This window comes from Zalophus californianus, chromosome X, assembly GCF_009762305.2.
Source record: "Zalophus californianus isolate mZalCal1 chromosome X, mZalCal1.pri.v2, whole genome shotgun sequence".
Taxonomy (NCBI): domain Eukaryota; kingdom Metazoa; phylum Chordata; class Mammalia; order Carnivora; family Otariidae; genus Zalophus; species Zalophus californianus.
The window spans coordinates 99,921,678-99,943,553 of NC_045612.1; the positions used below are offsets into that span (position 1 = coordinate 99,921,678).

Below are 21,876 nucleotides of genomic sequence, written 5' to 3' on the forward strand. Positions count from 1 at the left end.
CCCTTTAGATGAGACAGGAAGGTCAAAGGGGGTTGAAGTTGGTGTTATCCTTCCCCCACATAGAAGGCTAAATGGGTTGGAGTTAAGTAGTTTGACTCTAGTAAAACTGATACTCTTGAAGGCAAACCTTGTTAAGAACAAAGAAGCTCTGGGTGAATTTCAAAAGAGCAATTTTTTCTTCACTACTTGCTAGAAGCTTAAGGGGATTTTCTTCTGATCTTCACTGTGAAAACCCAGGAGGCTCCTTGAGGTAAAACTCACCAAAGTATGAGGCCCTCTACTGAAGTTTTTAACCTTCAACTATATCCGCACTGGACCTCCAGAAATTCATCATAATAGCATATGTTTGCCTACTTTGCACTAGTTCCCATATTTGTTTTTGCTCCTGAACTTCTGCTCCCTTAAGTTATGATTCTTTGTATGTACCTTCCTGTCTCTTCAATTATGGATCTTGTAGTTTGCTCTGTGGCCTTGATTCTCTGATGGGTCTAAGAAGAGGTGTTCATTTTTAATTTGTTCAGCTTTTTTCTTGTGAGGATTAGAGTGAAGACTTCCAAGCTCCTTACATGCCAGAACAGAAACTAGAAGTCTCTATTATTTTTTAAATTTAATCATTTCTTAAACTCAGAGTTATATTGAGATCACTGAATTCTCACTTTTAATAGCCTCTGTTATTTCATAGATGCTTTAAGGCCTCTTATTTTTGAGGAAATTTGTATTTGTTATTATTGCTTTATTTTCTTCTTCTATTTCAGAGTTTCTTAATCTTGGTCCTACAGACACTTTGAGCAAGATTATTATTTGTCCTGGGGGGATACTTTGTGAATTTTAAGATGTTTAGCACCATCTCTGGCCTCCACATACTAGATTCCAGCAGCACCTCAGTAATTGTGATAATCAAACTATCTGCATAAATTGCAGAATGTCAGTTGGGAGAAAAATTGTACCCAGTTGTGAGCCACTGTTCAACCTTTACTGTCTCTTCATTTTTTAATTTTCTTTTTCAGATTTTTTTGTCTTGGTCTCATATGTTAAGGCTTTCCTAAAAATTTTGGAAGCTTTAAAAAAATGAAGAATTAAAAAGCCAATTGTAAGCCTTAAACATGTGAGTGGGGCTTAGTGAGCCCAGTGCTTTATGGTAATGACAGTGGTTGACTATTGATAGGTCCTTTCCTGGATCCATTCAGTTTACCAAAGGTAAATTTTCTCATATCCATTCTGGCACATTATATACCTGGCTATAGTAACTTCTTTTCATTTCACCCTTAAAACTTTCTGTTCCTCTAAATTTTCTAAATCACAGCTCTAATTAAGTTATTCTCTATTTAAAACTTCAGTGGTTCTTCACTACCTAGAGAAGTAACAGTGGTGCTATTGACTTTTAAGGCAATGTACAGTATGACAATTCATTCCATTTTCTACATTTATTTACTGCTATTTACTTTATGTCAAATAGAACCTGTGCTCTTCCTACCTTCAGAGCTTTTGTTCCTATTGTTTCTTCCTGGTGGAACTACTTTTCTCTTTCAGAAAACTAAAATCCTAACCTTTCCTTTGAACACCATTTGAAATGCCATGTTTTAAATGCCATGGCATTTTTCTGAATTTTTTTATTTACTTGTGATAACTCCCTTCTCTGAATTTTGTATACTTTTATTTTATATTTTGTTTCATTTGCAACATATGATATTTTGCCTTATATCCCAGTTATTTGTGAAATCATTATTCTCCTGGATTATAAAATCTTTGAGGACATGGTTCAATCATTTTTATATGTTCTGCACCATATAGCACAGAATCTCACACATAGATGGTGCTAAAATATGTTGTTTGGTTATAAATTTTAAAAAATTTAAACTGACAGCAAAAATGCCATTCTCTTTCAAGAAGACTTCCTGATCATTCAAGTTTTCTTCTATTTCTCTCTAGTCTGAAATTCTATAGTACCCAATCTTTGTACCAGTTATTTCAGCAGTTAGTTACTTATTTAATGGTGCCATGTGTCATCCCCAGTAGTTTAAAAGTTGCCTGAGGGCTGGGGCAGTTTTCATTATCTCTTTTGTATTCTTTATAAGTGCCTTGAATACGTAAGTGGATTCATGAATACTTGTTGAATCAGATTGAACATAGTAGTCTTTCGTACTTCTTTCAAAATGCCACACATTTGGCATGCAAATTAAGCATCAATAAATTAGTGGACTATTGTGAAAATATCCTGAAAGTTGCGCATAAAATTCAGCTTCTTGAGAGGAATATTTTTCTCATCGAGATAGTCGGCTAACTCCATTCCAGCTTCATTTACTCTAAAATGATTTATTACAAAGCTAGAGTTTGGTGTACAACTATTATTCTGTATAAGCAGCCATTTGTTCATCCTTTAAGTCTTTATTTCAAAAGGATTTTTCCCCATTACTCATTTCTTTGTACTTTACAAAATATAAATATTGTACGTGCTATCTTGCCTTTGCCTTCTTTTTTGGCAGGATTCCAGTCACAGTGAATTATCCTCAAAATAATAAGTACATTTGTCAATCAAAAGAAAAACTGTATGTAAATAAGTCTTCCTTAAAGTTTCTCATAATTCCCAATGTGAGAAATACATTCTCAAAAAGTAATGTACAATCTGGTTACAGAGAGGAATATGATTCCCTCTTTAAGCATTCATCTGCCATTTATAGGTTTTATAGGGTTATATAATATGTGACTTCAGAATTGATCAGGGCAATACTAATACTGTTCCTCCCTCTTGAAGTTGATAGTTATTGAAAGCATTATAATTAACAGAACCCTCTATTACTTTTTACAGAAAATTAACATTTTTATTTTATTTTTTACAGAAAATTAATAATTAAAAATTTTCATAGAATTTGATTATATTATTTTAGTGAAACCAGTGAACTTGTATAAATCTAGAAGCTAATTATGATGTTTTATTATCATTAACAATTATTAAATCATCACATTGTGATAATTAGAATTTTTAAATTACTAATTACTTCATAATTTGATCTGTCCTGAGTGTTAACATCTGGGTCTAGACAATAAAAAATGCTAACCAATATATATGACAGAAAATCACTGACCACACTAACCATATTTTTTTTACATATATGTCACTTTTGTAAATCAGGTCAGTATATTTTACAAAGGGCCAGAGTTGCTCAAAATCATTATTCCTCAATTCACATTAATCAATATGCTAGATGCTTTTACTGATATATTTATTACTCACACACACAGAAAAAATCCTTCAAGATTTTTATTTCAAAGATTTCAAGAGGAAGCTGCAGGGAAATTTGCCAAAAGTACCACAAAAATACCACTGTGGAATCTTCAAATTTAAAAGAGAAGAATGAAAAAAGTGTAAAATTAATTGTATTGTTTTCTAGTGATGACCAGGATGTTTAAGTATAAACACTTCATAAAAAATGGGCCTCAGACATATGCAATATTATTGCTATATCACTAATGGTGTTCTTTCAAGCCTGCCTTCACACCCAGCGCTTTTAAACTGCTATTATAATGCTTTTTTATAACAATTTCTATTTAAATGCAAAGTCCTATGGGGCTAAGCATTGCTGGCTTTTTCTTTTATGTGCATTTTTAGTATATAATTCAACTTAACATTTCCTCCATTTATTGATTTTATGATGAAAATAAAATGCCTTAAAATATTTTGTAAATAACATTATTTTTATATTTATTGCAATATATCAGACTGGAAAATTAACATATAACTAAAAATTTTTACAATTATTGGAACTTTTTAAAGATTATTACTCATCTACTGTCTCTTACTCTTCTAAGCAAAACCTTTATTTCATCATAATGATGTGTCTCTTCAGAGAATATATACTTTCGTGTTGCTTTAAAATACTATTCTCTTTATAGCTGTGAGCATCCATAAGATTGTACTATGGCTTGTTATATGAGCTAAAATTTTCACTGTGTGAATTCTTACTTGCTGGTAACTTTTAATTAGCTATGCAGGTAGACCAAAATACTAATAAAAATTTCAATTAGGATAAAAGTTCTGCCTTAATCCCGTGTTTTGAAATTTAAAATATTTTACTCTGTCCCTTCCCCTTCTGTTTGGGGTTCTATAAGGCACTGCATCATTACAGTTTGTTTCCCATTCCTTATTATCTGCATATTGAAAGTCTCCATCCTTTCCTAAATTTGCAATCCCTGTCCAATTTCATTGCTAGTCTATTTTAGCTCCCATTCTTTCAAAGACTGGAGAAATAGTAAAATAAAATTCATGAAGAATAAAGTGGAAAGGAAAGAAGGTGGCAAAAATAGAGGGAGATTCATAGACTGCTTGAACTTTCAGCTCAGAACTTTCAATTTTGGATTAAGACAGAGTAAACTCATTGCATTGCATTTCTCTCACTGTATACAGCTATAAAACTTGGATAGAATGCATAAGGCAGCTATCTGAGATTTCTAAAAGGTAAATATTAAAGTCAGGTTAAGGAAAATGACTGGAATTTGAAATGCCCCCAAACTGGTGGCAAATTTACCATTTTCTCTTTACCAGTACCTCCCAGCCTGAAGTTAATGAATCAAAGTGTCACCAGAATGCAGAAATAGACCAGAGAAGCCCTCTAATTCTAGCTAAAGGAGAATGAAAGGGAACTCTTAAAGTTCAGAGTGTGAAAATCCCTCATAAATGTGTGTGTGCGCACACACACACACACACACACACACACACACACACATATATATATATATATATATATATATATATATATATATAATTTTCTCTGTTCTTTCACTCTCCAATCCCCAAGTAATTCTATAATTCTATGGTGGTTGTGGCAGCAGGAGCCAAAACTCTGATTAAGAAGAACCTTCATTTCTTTTCAGTGGATTTGTGGTTCCAAGAGTACGAGGACAAAATTTATTTCTCTTTTTCTTTCTCCCTACAGCTTGCCCCTCTCATACAGGTAAAACTCTGTAAGTGTATAGTAGAATCAGGAAATCAAAGCCCAACTTTCTGGACAAAGAACTAAGAGGAGCCTCAGGGGAAAAGAGGAAATGCCACTGAGTGGGAGGAGCTGGGACAGTGACCTCATAACATTCTTTTGTGAAATTCTAGGCTTGTCCTTAAATGGCTCATACAGTGGATCTTTTCCTATTTAGCACAGCAAAAACAGAATAAACTAATGAATAGACCAAGGTTTAGATTCCAGATTGTTGGCACACAGTAGACAAATCAGAACAGTACCACAAATGCTTTGAAAACTGAACTGTCATTGGAACCATAGCCCACAGAATGCAAGATGGAAATGTGAGATGGAAATTTGAGATGGAAAAAAACAGGTTGATTAGCTTCTAAAACAAAAACATTGATGTTATCTTAGAATTTAAACAAAACTCAGTGTTTTATAATATATTCAAAACATCTAGGATATGTAAGTGAAGCCAATATCAATGCATAGGGAAAAGAAGCAAATGCCAAGATGACACAGATGTTGGAATAATCTGACAAATATCTAAAATAGCTATCACAAAAATGACCTAGGAGGCAATCACAGATGCTCTTAAAACTAAGGATATCTCGGGAAAAAAATTCAATTATAAAAAGGAATCAAATGGAAAGTTTAGAACTGGTAGTAGTTTAACCAAAAAAAAAAAATAAATAAAAAAAGGAAATACACACAGAAACAAAGATGAAAACAAAAAAAAAAATTCACTTGATAGAACAAAACAGCAGGATTGAAATAATGGAGGAAACAGTCAGTGAATGCAAATAAATCTGTAATTACATCAAAATTTTAAAAGTCTGACTCCTCCAATTTGAAGATTATCAGACTGGATCAAATTCCAGCTGTATGTGCTGAAAAGAGACAACCATTAAATATAAGTAAGATAAAATTTTTTTGTTCTTTAAATTTTTTATTGTTATGTTAATTGCCATACATTACATCATTAGTTTGTGATGTAGTGTTCCATGATTCATCGCTTGTGCATAACACCCAGTGCTCCACACAGAACATGCCCTCTTTAAAACCCATCACCGGGCTAACACATTCCCCCACCCCCCTCCCCTCTAGAACCCTCAGTTTGTTTTTCAGACTCCATCCTCTCTCATGGTACATCTCCCCCTCCGATTTATCCCCCTTCATTCTTCCCTTTCTGCTATCTTCTTTTTTTTTTCTTAACATATATTGCATTATTTGTTTCAGAGGTACAGATCTGTGATTCAAGAGTCTTGCACAATTCACAGCACTCACCATAGCACATACCCTCCCCAATGTCTATCACCCAACCACCCCATCCCTCCCACCCCACCCCCACGCCAGCAAACCTGTTTGTTTCCTGAGATTAAGAATTCCTCATATCAGTGAGGTCATATGATACATATCTTTCTCTGATTGACTTATTTCACTCAGTGTAACACCCTCCAGTTGTATCCACATTGTTGCAAATGGCAAGATCTCGTTCCTTTTGATGGCTGCATAATATTCCATTGTGTATATATACCACTTCTTCTTTATCCATTCCTCTGTTGATGAACATCTTGGCTATTTCCACAGTTTGGCTATTGTGGACATTGCTTTAAACATCGGGGTGCACGTACCCCTTCAGATCCCTACATTTGTATCTTTGGGGTAAATACCCATTAGTGCAATTGCTGGATCATAGGGTAGCTCTATTTTCAACTGTTTGAGAAACCTCCATACTGTTTTCCAGAGTGCTTGCACCAGCTTGCATTCCCACCAACAGTGTAGGTGGGTTCCCCTTTCTCTGCATCCCCGCCAACATCTGTCGTTTCCTGACTTGTTAATTTTAGCCAGTCTGACTGGTGTGAGGTGATATCTCATTGAGGTTTTGATTTGGATTTCCCTGATGCCGAGCAATGTTGAGCAGTTTTTCATGTGTCCGTTGGCCATTTGGATGTCTTCTTTGGAAAAATATCTGTTCATGTCTTCTGCCCATTTCTTGATTGGATGATTTGTTCTTTGGGTGTTGAGTTTGAGAAGTTCTTTATAGATTTTGGATACTAGCCCTTTATCTGATATGTCATTTGCAAATACCTTCTCCCATTCTGTCGGTTGTCTTTCGGTTTTGTGGACTGTTTCTTTTCCTGTGCAAAAGCTTTTTATCTTGATGAAATCCCAATAGTTCATTTTTGCCCTTGCTTCCCTTGCCTTTGGCGATGTTTGTAGGAAGAAGTTGCTGTGGCTGAGGTCGAAGAGGTTGCTGCCTGTGTTCTTCTTTAGGATTTTGATGGACTCCTGTCTCACATTTAGGTCTTTCAACCATTTTTTGTCTATTTTTGTGTATGGTGTAAGGAAATCGTCCAGTTTCATTCTTCTGCATGTGGCTGTCCAATTTTCCCACCACCATTTCTTGAAGAGACTGTCTTTTTTCCATTGGACATTCTTTCCTGCTTTGTCAAAGATGAGTTGACCATAGAGTTGAGGGTCCATTTCTGGGCTCTCAATTCTGTTCCATTGATCTATGTGTCTGTTTTTGTGCCAGTACCATACTGTCTTGATGATGACAGCTTTGTAATAGAGATTTAAGTCCGGAATTGTGATGCTGCCAGCTTTGCTTTTTTTTTTTTCAACATGCCTCTGGCTATTCGGGGTCTCTTCTGGTTCCATACAAATTTTAGGATTATTTGTTCCATTTCTTTGAAAAAAGTGGATGGTATTTTGATGGGGATTGCACTGAATGTGTAGATTGCTCTAGGTAGCATTGACATCTTCACCATATTTGTTCTTCCAATCCATGAGCGTGGAACGTTTTTCTATTTCTTTGTGTCTTCCTCAATTCCTTTCATGAGTATTTTATAGTTTTCTGAGTACAGATCCTTTGCCTCTTTGGTTAGATTTATTCCTAGGTATCTTATCGTTTTGGGTGCAATTGTAAATGGGATCAACTCCTTGATTTGTCTCTCTTCTGTCTTGTTGTTGGTGTGTGGGAAAGCCACTGATTTCTGTGCATTGATTTTATATCCTGCCACTTTACTGAATTCCTATATGAGTTATAGCAGTTTCGGGGTGGAGTCTTTTGAGTTTTCCACATAAAGTATCATATCATCTGCAAACAGTGAGAGTTTGAATTCTTCTTTGCCGATTGGATGCCTTTGATTTCTTTTTGTTGTCTGATGGCTGTGGCTAGGACTTCTAATACTATGTTGAATAGCAGTGGTGACAGTGGACATCCCTGCCACGTTCCTGACCTTAGGGGGAAAGCTCTCAGTTTTTCCCCATTGAGAATGATATTCGTTTTGGGTTTTTCATAGACGGCTTTTATGATATTGAGGTATGTACCCTCTATCCCTATACTCTGAAGAGTTTTGATCAAGAAAGGATGCTGTACTTTGTCAAATGCTTTTTCTCCATCTTTTGAGAGGATCATATGATTCTTGTTCTTTCTTTTGTTAAGGTATCATATAACATTGATTGATTTTCAGTTGTTGAACCAACCTTGCAACCCAGGGATAAATCCCACTTGGTCGTAGTGAATAATCCTTTTAATGTACTGTTGGATCCTATTGACTAGTATTTTGGTGAGAATTTTTGCATCCATGTTCATCAAGGATATTGGTCTGTAATTCTCCTTTTTGATGGGGTCTTTGTCTGGTTTGGGGATTAAGGTAATGGTGGCTTCATAAAACGAGTTTGGAAGTTTTCCTTCCATTTCTATTTTTTGGAACAGTTTCAGGAGAATAAGTATTAATTCTCTTGAAATGTTTGGTAGAATTCCCCTGGGAAGCCATCTGGCCCTGGGCTTTTGTTTATTGGGAGATTTTTGATGACTGCTTTAATTTCCTTTGTGGTTATAGGTGTGTTCGGGTTTTCTATTTCTTCCTGGTTCAGTTTTGGTAGTTGATACATCTCTAGGAATGCATCCATTTCTTCCAGGTTATCTAATTTGCTGGCATAGTGTTGCTCATAATATGTTCTTATAATTGTTTGTATTTCTTTGGTGTTGGTTGTGATCTCTCCTCTTTCATTCATGATTTGTTGATTTGGGTCATTTCTCTTTTCTTTTTGATAAGTCTGGCCAGGGGTTTATCAATCTTGTTAATTCTTTCAAAGAACCAGCTCCTATTTTCGTTGATCTGTTCTACTGTTCTTTTGGTTTCTATTTCATTGATTTCTGCTCTGATCTTTATTATTTCTCTTCTCCTGCTGGGTTTAGGCTTTATTTGCTCTTTTTTCTCTAGCTCCTTTAGGTGTACGGTTAGGTTGTGTATTTGAGATCTTTCTTGTTTCTTGAGAAAGGCTTGTATTGCTATATACTTTCCTCTAAGACTGCCTTTGCTGCATCCCAAAGATTTTGAACAGTTCTGTTTTCATTTTCATTGGTTTCCATGAATTTTTTTAATTCTTCTTTAATTTCCTGGTTGACCCATTCATTCATTAGTAGGATGCTCTTTAGCCTCCATATATTTGAATTCTTTCCGACTTTCCTCTTGTGATTGAGTTCTAGTTTCAAAGCATTCTGGTCTGAAAATATGCAGGGAATAATCCCAATCTTTTGGTAGCGGTTGAGACCTGATTTGTGACCTAGGATGTGATCTATTCTGGAGAATGTTCCACGGGCACTAGAGAAGAATGTGTATTCCGTTGCTTTGGGATGGAAAGTTCTGAATATGTCTGTGAAGTCCATTTGGTTCAGTGTGTCATTTAAAGTCTTTATTTCCTTGTTGATCTTTTGCTTAGATGATCTGTCCATTTCAGTCAGGGGTGTGTTAAACTCCCCCACTATTATTGTATTGTTGTCAATGTGTTTCTTTGCTTTTGTTATCAATTGCCTTATATAGTTGGCTTCTCCCATGTTAGGGGCATAGATATTTACAATTGTTAGATCTTCTTGTTGGATAGACCCTTGAAGTAGGATATAGTGTCCTTCCTCATCTCTTATTACAGTCTTTGGTTTAAAATCTAATTTGTCTGATATAAGGATTGCCACCCCAGCTTTCTTTTGGTGTCCATTAGCATGGTAAATGGTTTTCCAACCCCTCACTTTCAATCTGGGGGTGTCTTTGGGTCTAAAATGAGTCTCTTGCAGACAGCATATCGATGGGTCTTGTTTTTTCATCCAATCTGATAGCCTGTGTCTTTTGATTGGGGCATTTAGCCCATGTACATTCAGGGTAACTATTGAAAGATATGAATTTAGTGCCATTTTATTGCCTGGAAGGTGACTTACTGTATATTGTCTGCGTTCCTTTCGGGTCTGTGCTGCTTTTAGGCTCTCTCTTTGTTTAGAGAATCCCTTTCAATATTTCTTGTAGGGTTGGTTTCATGTTTGCAAATTCCTTTAGTTTTTGTTTGTCCTGGAAGCTTTTTATCTCTCCTTCTATTTTCAGTGATAGCCCAGCTGGATATAGTATTCTTGGCTGCATATTTTTCTTTTAATGCTCTGAAGGTATCATGCCAGTCCTTTCTGGCCTGCCAGGTCTCTGTGGATAGGTCTGTTGCCAATCTAATGTTTCTACCATTGTAGGTTGCAGATCTCTTCTCCCAAGCTGCTTTCAGGATTTTCTCTTTGTCTCTGAGCCTCGTAAGTTTTACTATTAGATGTCGGGGTGTTGACCTATTTTTATTGATTTTGAGAGGGTTCTCTGTGCCTCCTGGATTTTGATGCCTGTTTCCTTCCCCACTTTAGGGAAGTTCTCTGTTATAATTTGCTCCAGTATACCTTCTGCCCCTCTCTCTCTTTCTTCTTCTGGAACCCCAATTATTCTAATGTTGTTTCATCTTATGTTATCGCTTATCTCTCAAATTCTGCCCTCGTGATCCAGTATTTGTTTATCTCTCTTTTTCTCAGCCTCTTTATTTTCCATCATTTGGTCTTCTATATCGCTGATTCTCTCTTCTGCCTCATTTATCGTAGCAGTAAGTGCCACCATTTTTGATTGCATCTCATTAATAGCCTTTTTGATTTCAACTTGGTTAGATTTTAGTTCTTTTATTTCTCCAGAAAGGGTTTCTCTAATAACTTTCATGCTTTTTCAAGCCCAGCTAGTATCTTTAAAATCATGATTCTGAACTCTAGGTCTGACATTGTACTAATGTCCGTATTGAGTAGGTCCCTGGCAGATGGTACTACCTCTTTTTCCTTTTTTGAGGTGATTTTTTCCGTCTTGTCATTTTGTCCAGAGTAGAATAGATGAATGAGAGAACAAAATGCTAACAGGATAACAACGTCCCCAGAAAATATACTCTAAAGAAATCAGAAGAGACCTGAAACTGGGAGAAAAGAAAGGGAAAGAAAGAAAAAAGAAAGAGAAAAAAAAAGAAAAAGAAAAAGATAAAAACAAAAACAGAACAAAAGAAAAAAAAAAACAGAATATGATCAAATATGATCAGGCTGGTGCATAGTTCCGTGCCACACACTAGATTAGTAAGATAAAAAATTTAAATAAAATAATAAATATATGTGATGAAAACATACAATAAACTTCTAGAGCTATACACATTTCAAATAAAATTTTCTTAAATTTTAGAATTGTTATTAATTATAAGGAAAGATATCATAATGATAAAATTGTCTATCAACTAGGAACATATAACTATTCTCAATTTTTGTGATCTTAATTACATATTTTAAAAATATATAGAGAAAGGAAATGACGATTTAAAAAGATAAATAAACTTCACAATCAGAGTGTGGGATTTTAACAGATGTCTCTCAGTACATGTTAGGGAAACAATCAGTAAGCATAGAAAAACTGACACAGTTATCAGATTTTGATTCCTAAATCTGGCAAATACTTTTTAATAAATGTAACAAATCCAGATCAATCTCTTTTACAAACATAGATAAAAAAATCCTAAATAAACTTTTTCCTACACCAATCAATAATATATGAAAAGGAAAAAAATCACTATCTGTTTGTATTTATTGCTAGAACACATAGCTTAACATTTAAATATCTGTAAACAGAATTTACTATATTAATATTTGGTTCTACCTCTCAATATTGGGACATGCTCATTCAGCCAATATTTGTTCATGAATTTCACAATCAAATTCTTTGATATGCTTATCTTGTTAAAAATCTCAATATCACGTGACTGTTTTGATCACTCCTTCCTGGACAACTGTTTCAGTTGCAACAATGTAGAAAAAAAACTGTTACTTTTTCTTCTCATTTATATCTTTTGAGCAATATAAAACCAACAATTCACTCAGGGTTTTGGTGGGCATGAACTCCTAACTATAGGTTACATTTTCCAGAAGCTTTTGAAACTGCATGTGGCAATTTGACTAATTTTTGGCTATTGTAGAGTGAATAGAAGGATGTGTGCAACATTCTGCTTACATTATTTTAAAAATAAAATTTCTTTCCCTCCAGTTTTTCTTTCACTCCCCTTATGGGTTAGAACAGTGATTGATATGGCCATTGTGTCAATGCTGTCCCTGTTGATGAGGGCACCACCAATGGAGTGGGGAGGGATTGAGAAAGAAATGAAATAGAATACACCTACTTCCTTTCCCAGCATTGTAGAATCAAGCAGCCTACTCACCCTGGACAGCCCGTACATCACTGTACTGTTACATACAGGAAAATAAAACCTCATCTGGTTTGAGCTATTATATTTGTGGTTGTCTTTGTTACAGCAGAGTAATTTATATACTAGTTAATAACTAAAGAAAATAAAACTCTACAATAAAGATGTTTAATTATTATATAAGAAGAAATTTGGAGGTTCCCAGATTTGGCATAATGCCTAAGAAATGGTGGCAGATAGCTAGGCTTTTTTTTCCCCCTATATATCTCCTATGCCACTCTCAGCACATTATTCTTAGTTTTACACTCTCATGGTCCCAAAATGACTGAAGCATCTCCGAATATCTTTTTCTTATAAAATAAATTTCATTTAAAGTTAAAAGGAGTATAATTTTCCCCAAATCTCCAGTATCCTTTACCTTATGGCTCTGCACATAAGTGTGTTTACCTTCTTACCCCTAAAAGGAATCACTCACAAAATGGTAATGGGATTATTTTGCTTGGTTTAGGTCAATCATGGTTTCCCTAAGGCTTGGAGAATGACATACATATTGCCAGTGACATGTCCACTTATTTCTTGTTTAAATATACAGGTGCTTTCCCCCAATATATACATATTAATTTTTTTCTTTTCTTTTTCAATGCATTTATAGCCTTTCAAAGTGAGAAATGCTGAAAGGCTCATCTAGTTAACAAATCTAGCTTGAAACAAATGATGTTTGGTTTTTGTACTTATTTGTTAAGTTCGGATGTGGCTCCTCTATCTAAAAAAAAGATAAATTTCCTGCCCCCAATGTATTCATTATACAATGATGGAGAAGGAATAAGATAAGTTCATTTTAAGGGGAAGCGGAAGGGATTCACAGTTGTTGGTCTACAGTATGTATCATAACTTACTGGAAAGGATTAGTATTGATTTTCTGCCATCAGTGGGATAAGCTATTTGCTGATGTGATGGATTAATTATATTAATTGATTTTTGAATATTGAATGAGCATATTGTATCTGGAATAAATCCCACTTGGTCATTCTGTATTATTCATTTTATACATTGTTGAAGTCAATTTGCTAATACTGTATTGAGGATTTTTGCATCTATGTTCATTACAGATACTGGTCTGCACTTTTCCCTTCTTGTAATGTTTTTATGAGGTTTTGGTATTAGAGAAATGCTAGCCTCATAGAATGAGTTAGAAAGTATTCCCTCTGCTTCCATCAGCTGGGAGAGATTGTAAAGAATTGGTATGATTCCTTAAATTATGGTAGAATTTACCAGTACAACCATCTGGGCCTGGTGCTTTGTTTTGGAAGGTAATTATTAATTCAATTCCTTTCATAGATATAGGCTTATTCCAATTATATATTTCTACTTGTGTGAATTGTGGAAGCTATCTTTTTCAAGTAATTTGGCCATTTTATCTAGATTATCAAATTTGTGGGTATAGAGTTCTTCAGAATATTCTATTATCCCTTTAATGATTTGGGATCAGTAATAATATCCTCCTTTTTTTCTGATATTAGGAATTTATGTCTTTTTTTCCCCTCTGGGTTAGCCTGGCTAGAGTTTTATCAATGTCTCGAATCTTCTCCAAGTACCAACTTTTGGTTTTACTGGTTTTCTATTGATTTAGTGTTTTCCATTTCATTCATTTCTGCTGTTTTTTTCTTCTCTTTGCTTTAGGTTTATATTTCTCTTCTTCCTGTAGTTTTCTAAGGTGAAAACTTGTACTATTAAATTTAGATATTTTTTCTTTACTAATATATGCATTCAGTGTTATAAATGTCCCCTTAAGCATGCTGTTTACCAAATCACACACAGTTTGATGAGTTGTGTTTTCACTTTCATTTAGGTCAAAATAATTCTAAATTTCTCTTGGGATTTCTTTGACCCATTTGCTACTTATAAGTTTGCTGTTTACTCTCCAATTATTTTCCAGCTACCTTTCTGTTATTTTATAGCTTAATTTCATTATGGTCTGAAAGTATGATTTATCTTTTTAAAAAGTTTCTTAAAGTGTGTTTTATACCCCAGAAGGTGGTCTATTTTGTTGAATGTTCTATGTGAGCTTGAGAAGAATGTGTATTTTCCTGTTGTTGGATGAAGTGTTTGATAAATGTCAATTAGATTCAGTTGATTGATGGCATTGCTCTGTTCAGCTGTAACCTCACTGATTTTCTGCCTGCTGGTCTGTCAATTACTGATAGAGGGGTGTTGAAGTCTCCAACTATAATAGCACATTCATCTATTTTTCCTTGTAGTTCTATCAGTTTTACCTCACTCATTTTGACATTCTCCCATTAAGCACATGCACATTAAGATTGTTAGGTTATATCATTTTGGGAAAATGATCAGTTTATCATGATAAAATGTTCCTTTTTATTCCTGATAATTTACCTTGTTCTAAAGTGTGGTTTACTTGACGTTAATATGGCTATGCAAGCTTTTTTGATTAGTGTTAGCATTATATATCTTTCTCCATCCCTTCACTTTTAATATAGCTGTATCTTATATTTAAAGTGGGTTTCTTGGGGCACCTGGTGGCTCAGTCAGTTAAGCATCTGCCTTCATCTCAGATCATGATCCCGGGGTCCTGGGATCGAGTTCCGCATCAGGCTCTCTGCTTAGCAGGGAGTCTGCTTCTCCCTCTGCCCCTCCCCACTGTTCATGCTTGTGCTCTCTGTGTCTCTCTCTCTCTGAAATAAATAAATAAAATATTTGAAAAAAATAAAAGTGAGTTTCTTGTAGACAACATGTAGGTGGGTCTTGTCTTTTTATCCATTCTTTAAGTCTCTGTTTTTTATTTGGCATATATAGAACATCACAGTTTAAAGTGATTATTGATATAGTTGAATTAATATGTACCATATGTGTAACTATTTTCTATTTTCCTTATTTTTTTGTCCACTCTTTTTTGCTTCTTTGGTTTTAATTATTTTATATAATTCCATTTTTTCTCTTCTCTTAGCATGTCAATTACACTTCTTTTGGAAGTATTTTATGGTTGCTCTAGAATTTATAATACATGTACATTTATGAGTAATTTAAGTTCATTTTCATATAACACTCCACTACTTCATGGGTAGTGCAGGTACTTTATGACAGAGTATTTCCAATTTGTCCCCCTCATCCCTTAAATCATTGCTGTCATTAATTAACTTATCCATAAGCTCTAATTACTCAATACATTGTTGCAATAATTATTATGAACAGGTAATGCTGTTAAATCAAATAAGGATGAGAAAAATGAAAATTTTATTTTACCCTCATGTATTCCTTCTCTGATGTGTTTCCTTTTTCACATAGATTTTAGTTTTTGACCTGTCTTATTCCTTCTCTTTGAAGAATATATTTTAACCTTTGTTCCAAGGCAGGTCAATTGGTGACAAAATCCCTGTTTTTATTTGTGTGAGAAAGCCTTTATTTTTCCTTCACTTTTTAATTTTTTTAAATCTAGGTGAAATTCACATAACACAAAACTATTTTAAACTATACAATTCATTGCATCACCCTAAAGGGAATTTCCATACCCATTAAACTATCACTCTTTATCCACCCCCCACCCCCCAATCCTTGGACCCTGACAATCACTAATCTGCTTTTTTTGTCTATGGAGTTACCTATTCTGGAAATTTTCTATAAATGAAAGCAAATTATATACCACATTTTTGGTCTTGATTCTTGCATTTAGCATTGTAGGTTCATTTGTTGTATTGTATTGAATTGGTATCCTGCTGCTTTGCTGAATTCATTTGTTAGTTCTAACAATTTTTTTTTTTAGAGTTTTTGGGTTTTCTACATATAAGGTTATATCATCTGCAAACAGAGACAGTTTTACTTCTCTTCCAATTTGGATGCTTTTTCTTTCCTTTTCTTGCCTAATTACTCTGGCTAGAACTTCCAGTACTATGTTTAATAGAAGTGGTAAAAGCAGGCATCCTTGCCTTGTTCTGGATTTTAGTCGAAAATCTGTCTTTCACCTTTGAATATGATGTTCACTATGGGATTGTTATATAGGGCTTTTATTATATTGAGTAGTTTCTTTCTATTCCAGTTTCATGTTTTTATCATGAAAGATTACTGAATTGGGTCAAATGCTTTATGTACCAGTTGAGATGATTTTTTCCTCTTCATTCTGTTGATGTGGCATATTCCATTAATTAATTTTTGTATGTTGAACCATCTTTGCATTTTAGGAATAAGTCCCACGTGGTCATGGTGTATAATCCTTTTAATATGTTGCTGAGTTCTGTTCACTAGTTAGTACTTTTTGGGGAGCTTTTCATCAATGTTCATAAAACATATTGGTTTGTACTTAACTTTTCTTCTAGTATTTTTGTTGGCTTTGGTATCATGGTAATGTTTGCCATTTAGAATGAGTTAGCAAGTATTCTCTACTCTTGAATTTTTTGGAAGATTTTGAGAAGGAGTATTATTAATTCTTCTTTAAATGTTTTGTAGAATTTGCCAGTGAAGCTATCAGATCCAGGGCTTTTTGTTACTGGGAAATTTCTGATTATTGATTTAACCTCCTTACAAGTTATAAGCCTATTCAGATTTTCCATTTCTTCATAATTTATTATGGTAGGTTTGTGTTTCTAGGAATTTGTCTATTTCATCCAAGTTCTCCAATTTGAGTTTTACTGATTTTCTCTATTGTTTTTTTCTTCTCTATTTCCTTTATCTATGCTCTTATCTTTATTATTTATTTCCTTCTTCTAGCTTTGGGTTTCATTTGTCCTTAATTTTTTAGTTCTATCTGACTATCCACGTTTAACCTAAGCACCCCTCTCTCTTCTGGAAGCTTCAAGAAAGAGACAACACATGGTAACACCCTGAAATTTCCTCTTGCTTCTTATGATATGTCATCATTTGGCATGTAGGTTGAATCACAGGATATAATAAGAAAAAAATTGACCACATGTTTTGCTCCATATAAAAAGAGTAACAAGTTTCTCATCTTGATATGATTGGGTCACCACTTACCCTCATTTGCCCTCCTTTACTTATCTATTTTGCACAGTTTAGGGACTGTTGTTTATACCACCCATTTTTTTAGTAATCAAGGTATTTATCAAGTATGGGATGTTTGGATAAAATTAATAGCAAATATTACGATTAGTGGCTTAAATAATAAAGATCTCTAATTACATACAATCACAGAACTGTAATCCTTTTTTAGAACCCTCCAGAAGATTTCCCCTGACTTCTCATTGACTAGCATTTTGTCACAAACAAATCTATAAAATAATCACCAGCAAAGGAGTATGAGATTAGCACACTTTATTAAGACCAATCATAATTCATCCTCTGTGGCTATAGATATTTCCCCCCTTCTCTGGGCAGATTGCTGACTCAACACAATTTAGAGTTTGTAAAATTATGTTGAAGGAGAGAATGGTTATTAGGTAAGCAACCAACTCTATATCAAGCATACATTTCCTTTGATTTGATTATATCACAGTCTCCTGAGTTTTCTCCCATTTCTCTAACTGCTCATACTTATTTTATGAGGCTTGCTTCTGTTTAATTCTTAAATACTGGTGTTATTTAGAGCTCTGGCTTTTGCTCCCCCCCCCCATTTTCCTACTCTACAGATTATTCTACAATATACTCATCTAGTTTCTTGATTTCAGTTGCCTCATAAGTGCTGACAATTGCTATATATATATATATATATATATATATATATATATATATATATATATATACACACACATACATACACACCTGCACTGAATATATTTTACTATTTAGGACTGTATACCCAGCTAGCTACTGAATATTTCTCACTTTCAATAACAGGCATCTCAAACTCATGATGATCAAAACTAACAATTATTTTCTTACAAAACCTGCTTCTTCTGTTGTCATTATAATAGCAGTTCTTCAACTGCCCAATCAAGGACCATAGGTATCATCTTACATTCCTATCTTTCCTCAGTCTCTACATCCAGATAATCACCAAGTCAGGATAAATCTAGTTTTGAAAAGGTGGAAGAAGATAAGATTAACCAAAGGGATGTATAGAGTAAGAAATAGACCTAGTAATAAGTCTAAGAAATGTTAATACCTAAAGAATAGCCATGGAGAGGAACTACAAAAGAATGCATAGTAATTATAACTAATAATGTATTGTATAATAGAAATTTGTTAGGAGAATAGATCTTAAGTGCTCTCTTCACACACACAGAATGGAACTATGTGAGGTGATGGATATATTAGTTGAGTATGGTAATCATTACATAAAATATATTTACTTCAAAACACCGTATTGTATACTTTAAGTATATATACTTTTAATTTGTCAAATGTATCTAATAAAGCTGGAAAAAAATTAAAAAATAAAGAATATACCTAATTGACAAAAAAAAACAGGTATAAAGAGAAAAATATGACTTTCTGAGAGGAAAGTGAGAAAAGACTTTCAGGAGGGTAGAAATAATTCTTTCACAGCCAGTGCTGATAGGGGTGGGCATCTCTCGGGACTAGTGCCACAGACGTTGCAAGAGCGGGGGCAAGAGAAAGACCTTCCACAAGAAGTGAAAGTATGAGCTGGGATGCCCTGCTGCCAACACTAAGATTGGCCCCCACTGCACACACACAGTCTGTATTGAGGAGTCAATAAGAAGTGCCGTGCTGGGGACCTGGGTGGCTCAGTTGGTTGAGCATCTGCCTTTGGCTCAGGTCATGATCTCAGGGTTCTGGGATGGAGCCCTGCATTGGGCTCCCTGTTCAGCAGGGAGTCTGCTTCTCCCTCTCCCTCAGCTCATACTCTTTCTCAAATAAATAAAATCTTTTTAAAAAATTTTATTTATTTATTTGACAGAGAGAGACACAGCGAGAGAGGGAACACAAGCAGCGGGAGTGGGAGAGGGAGAAGCAGGCTTCCTGTGGAGCAGGGAGCCCGATGCGGGGCTCCATCCCAGGACCCTGGGATCATGACCTGAGCCAAAGGCAGACGCTTAACGACTGAGCCACCCAGGCACCCCTAAATAAATAAAATCTTTAACAAAAAAAAGAAGTACCATGCCTTGGGGCTGGACATGGGGAATGGGGAACTTTCTGGGGCTCCAAGTGTTGTATGTGCAAAACAAGGATTATTGATGTTGTCTGCAGTACATCCAACAATGAACTGGTTAGCACCAAGACCTGGTGAATAACTGTATTGTGATGTCAATCACACCCTACTGACAGTGGTACAGGTCCCACTATGCAATCCTCCTGGGCCTCAAGAAGGACTCCCAAGGAACAAGAGATTTTAAACAAAAAAATGATCAAAGGAAATTCAGAAGAAATATAATGAAGGAAAAAGAATGCCAAAACCAGCGGTCTTCTGGAGGAGCAGTTTCATCAGGGCAAGCTTCTTGCATGCATCACTTTAAGACCAGTCCAGTGTGGCCGAGCAGAAGGCTACATGCTGGAGGGTAAAGAGCTAGAGTTCTAGCTGAAGAAAATCAAAGCCTGGAAAGGCGAATAAATCTTCCTCCCTCCTATCTTCAGTCATGTAATAAAAGTGTTTATTGTTCTGAAAAAAAAAGGTAGAAAGAGTTATTTTAAAATAAGGCAAAGTAATTTAACATAAGTGCAGCAAAATGTCCATTGTACTTAGCAAAAAAAAAAAAATGTTGGGACAGAAACCTGATTTTGGTTGGCCAAAAAGTGAATATAGAAAGGAAATTTGGGGATATGGTGATCTGAATACATGTTATTTTTCTCATTTTTTAATTAAAAAATATTTTTTGAATATGTATTCTTCTTCATCTGTTCTTACACTCAGCTTCTTGGATGGAAGGTTTTAACTAAAATGTGCTTCATGGTAACATATATTTGTTGGAAATTTTAGATGTATTTGTGGAAAGTTTTCTACAAGAGAGTAGGTTTTAAAGTTCATTTTTTGTAATAATTAGTATTTCTCCTTTAGAGCCTGGGGTGAAGAGGATGGCTTCCCAGCTATTCCAGAGACACAAAGTTGCAGTGTACAGGAACTCTAGGCAGTATAAGTAGCTATATGCAATCTTTGAAGAAACTACCTCATCATGAAAAAATAGGCAGCCTCCAGTTATTTATCCTAACTAAATTGATCCTAGTCAGGACACTTAGGAGCTGACTGCCTTTCTTTTGTACTAATAAAATAAACATTATTAGATGGTTTACCTAAAATAAGATGAAAGAAAACCAATTATATCAGTTATCATAATAAATTAGAATAGACTAATTCATCCTAAATGCCAGACATTAAAGTGAAAAAATATTTGGGCAAATATTTAGTTCCCAAACATCACTTTTGAAAGATAACACAGATATGTTGGGGAAAAAAAGGAATGAGAAACAATTCACTAAATATGAACAAAAATCAATCAAAAGAGGCAATATTTATATCATAAAAGGCAGCATTCAATACCAGAACCAAGATCATTAATTATGACAAAAGAGAGAATATTCCCCCATCCCAACATGTGGATGCTCCAGTCCCTGTAATTTGTGAATATGTTAAACTAAAAAGAGAGATTTTGGAAATGTGACTCAGGTTAAGGGTCTGGAGAAGGGGAGATTATTTTGGATTAGCTGGGATGACCCAACCTAATCACTTGAGTCCTTAAAAGCAGAGAACCTTTTCTGGATGTGGTCAGAAGGAGATCTGATTACAAGAAGGATCAGAGTTATAATGTTACTAACTTTGAAGATGAAGGAAGAGGGCCATGAATCAAGGAGTGTGGGTGGCCACTGGAAGATGAAAGTGTCAGAGACACTGATTTTCCCTTAAAGCCTTCAGGTAGGAATGCAGTTGATTTAAATCCAATGAAACCCGTGTCAAACTTTTAATCTACAAAACTGTAAGAAAGTAACTGTGCATCATTTTAAGCCACTGAGTTGTAGTAATTTGTTACAACAGAAATATAAAACTAATACAGGTTTTTACAATAACACAATTAATAATTAACAGAGTATATAAAACAGCCACAATTTTTATGCCCGAAACAAAAAAGCAATGAAATACATAAAGCAAAACTCCTAGACAATACCTAAATCCAGAAACATCATAGTAAAATGTTTTAATATATTTGTTTAAGCCAAAGGAGTGTGGTTGCTTGGGATTTAAGCAATACAATAACATTTTTTTTTATGAGTACAGACAGTGAGGGGAAGGGATTAGCCTCTGTAAGAATCTAAGTTTTTACCCTATATAAGAAAATATATATTAATCTATTTTATTTGTATAAAGCTTACAAATATAAATTTTGAGCTTGACTGCAAACAAAAATTGAATATATTCTCCCAAACAAATTTTTATAGGCCATATTCCCAGACCTTAAAAAATTGGATGACAAAAGCATAGAATCCAAAAAAAGGTATGATCCTCTGAAAATAATTTTTCTTTACTGGGAAATAA

The 21,876-nt window shown here is 34.6% G+C and overlaps 1 pseudogene; it reads left to right on the forward strand.

Annotated features, from left to right (window-relative positions):
- The window catches only part of LOC113930347, a 106,245-nt pseudogene extending 86,283 nt beyond the window's left edge, over positions 1 to 19,962 (forward strand).
- The last annotated feature ends 1,914 nt before the right edge of the window (positions 19,963 to 21,876 follow it).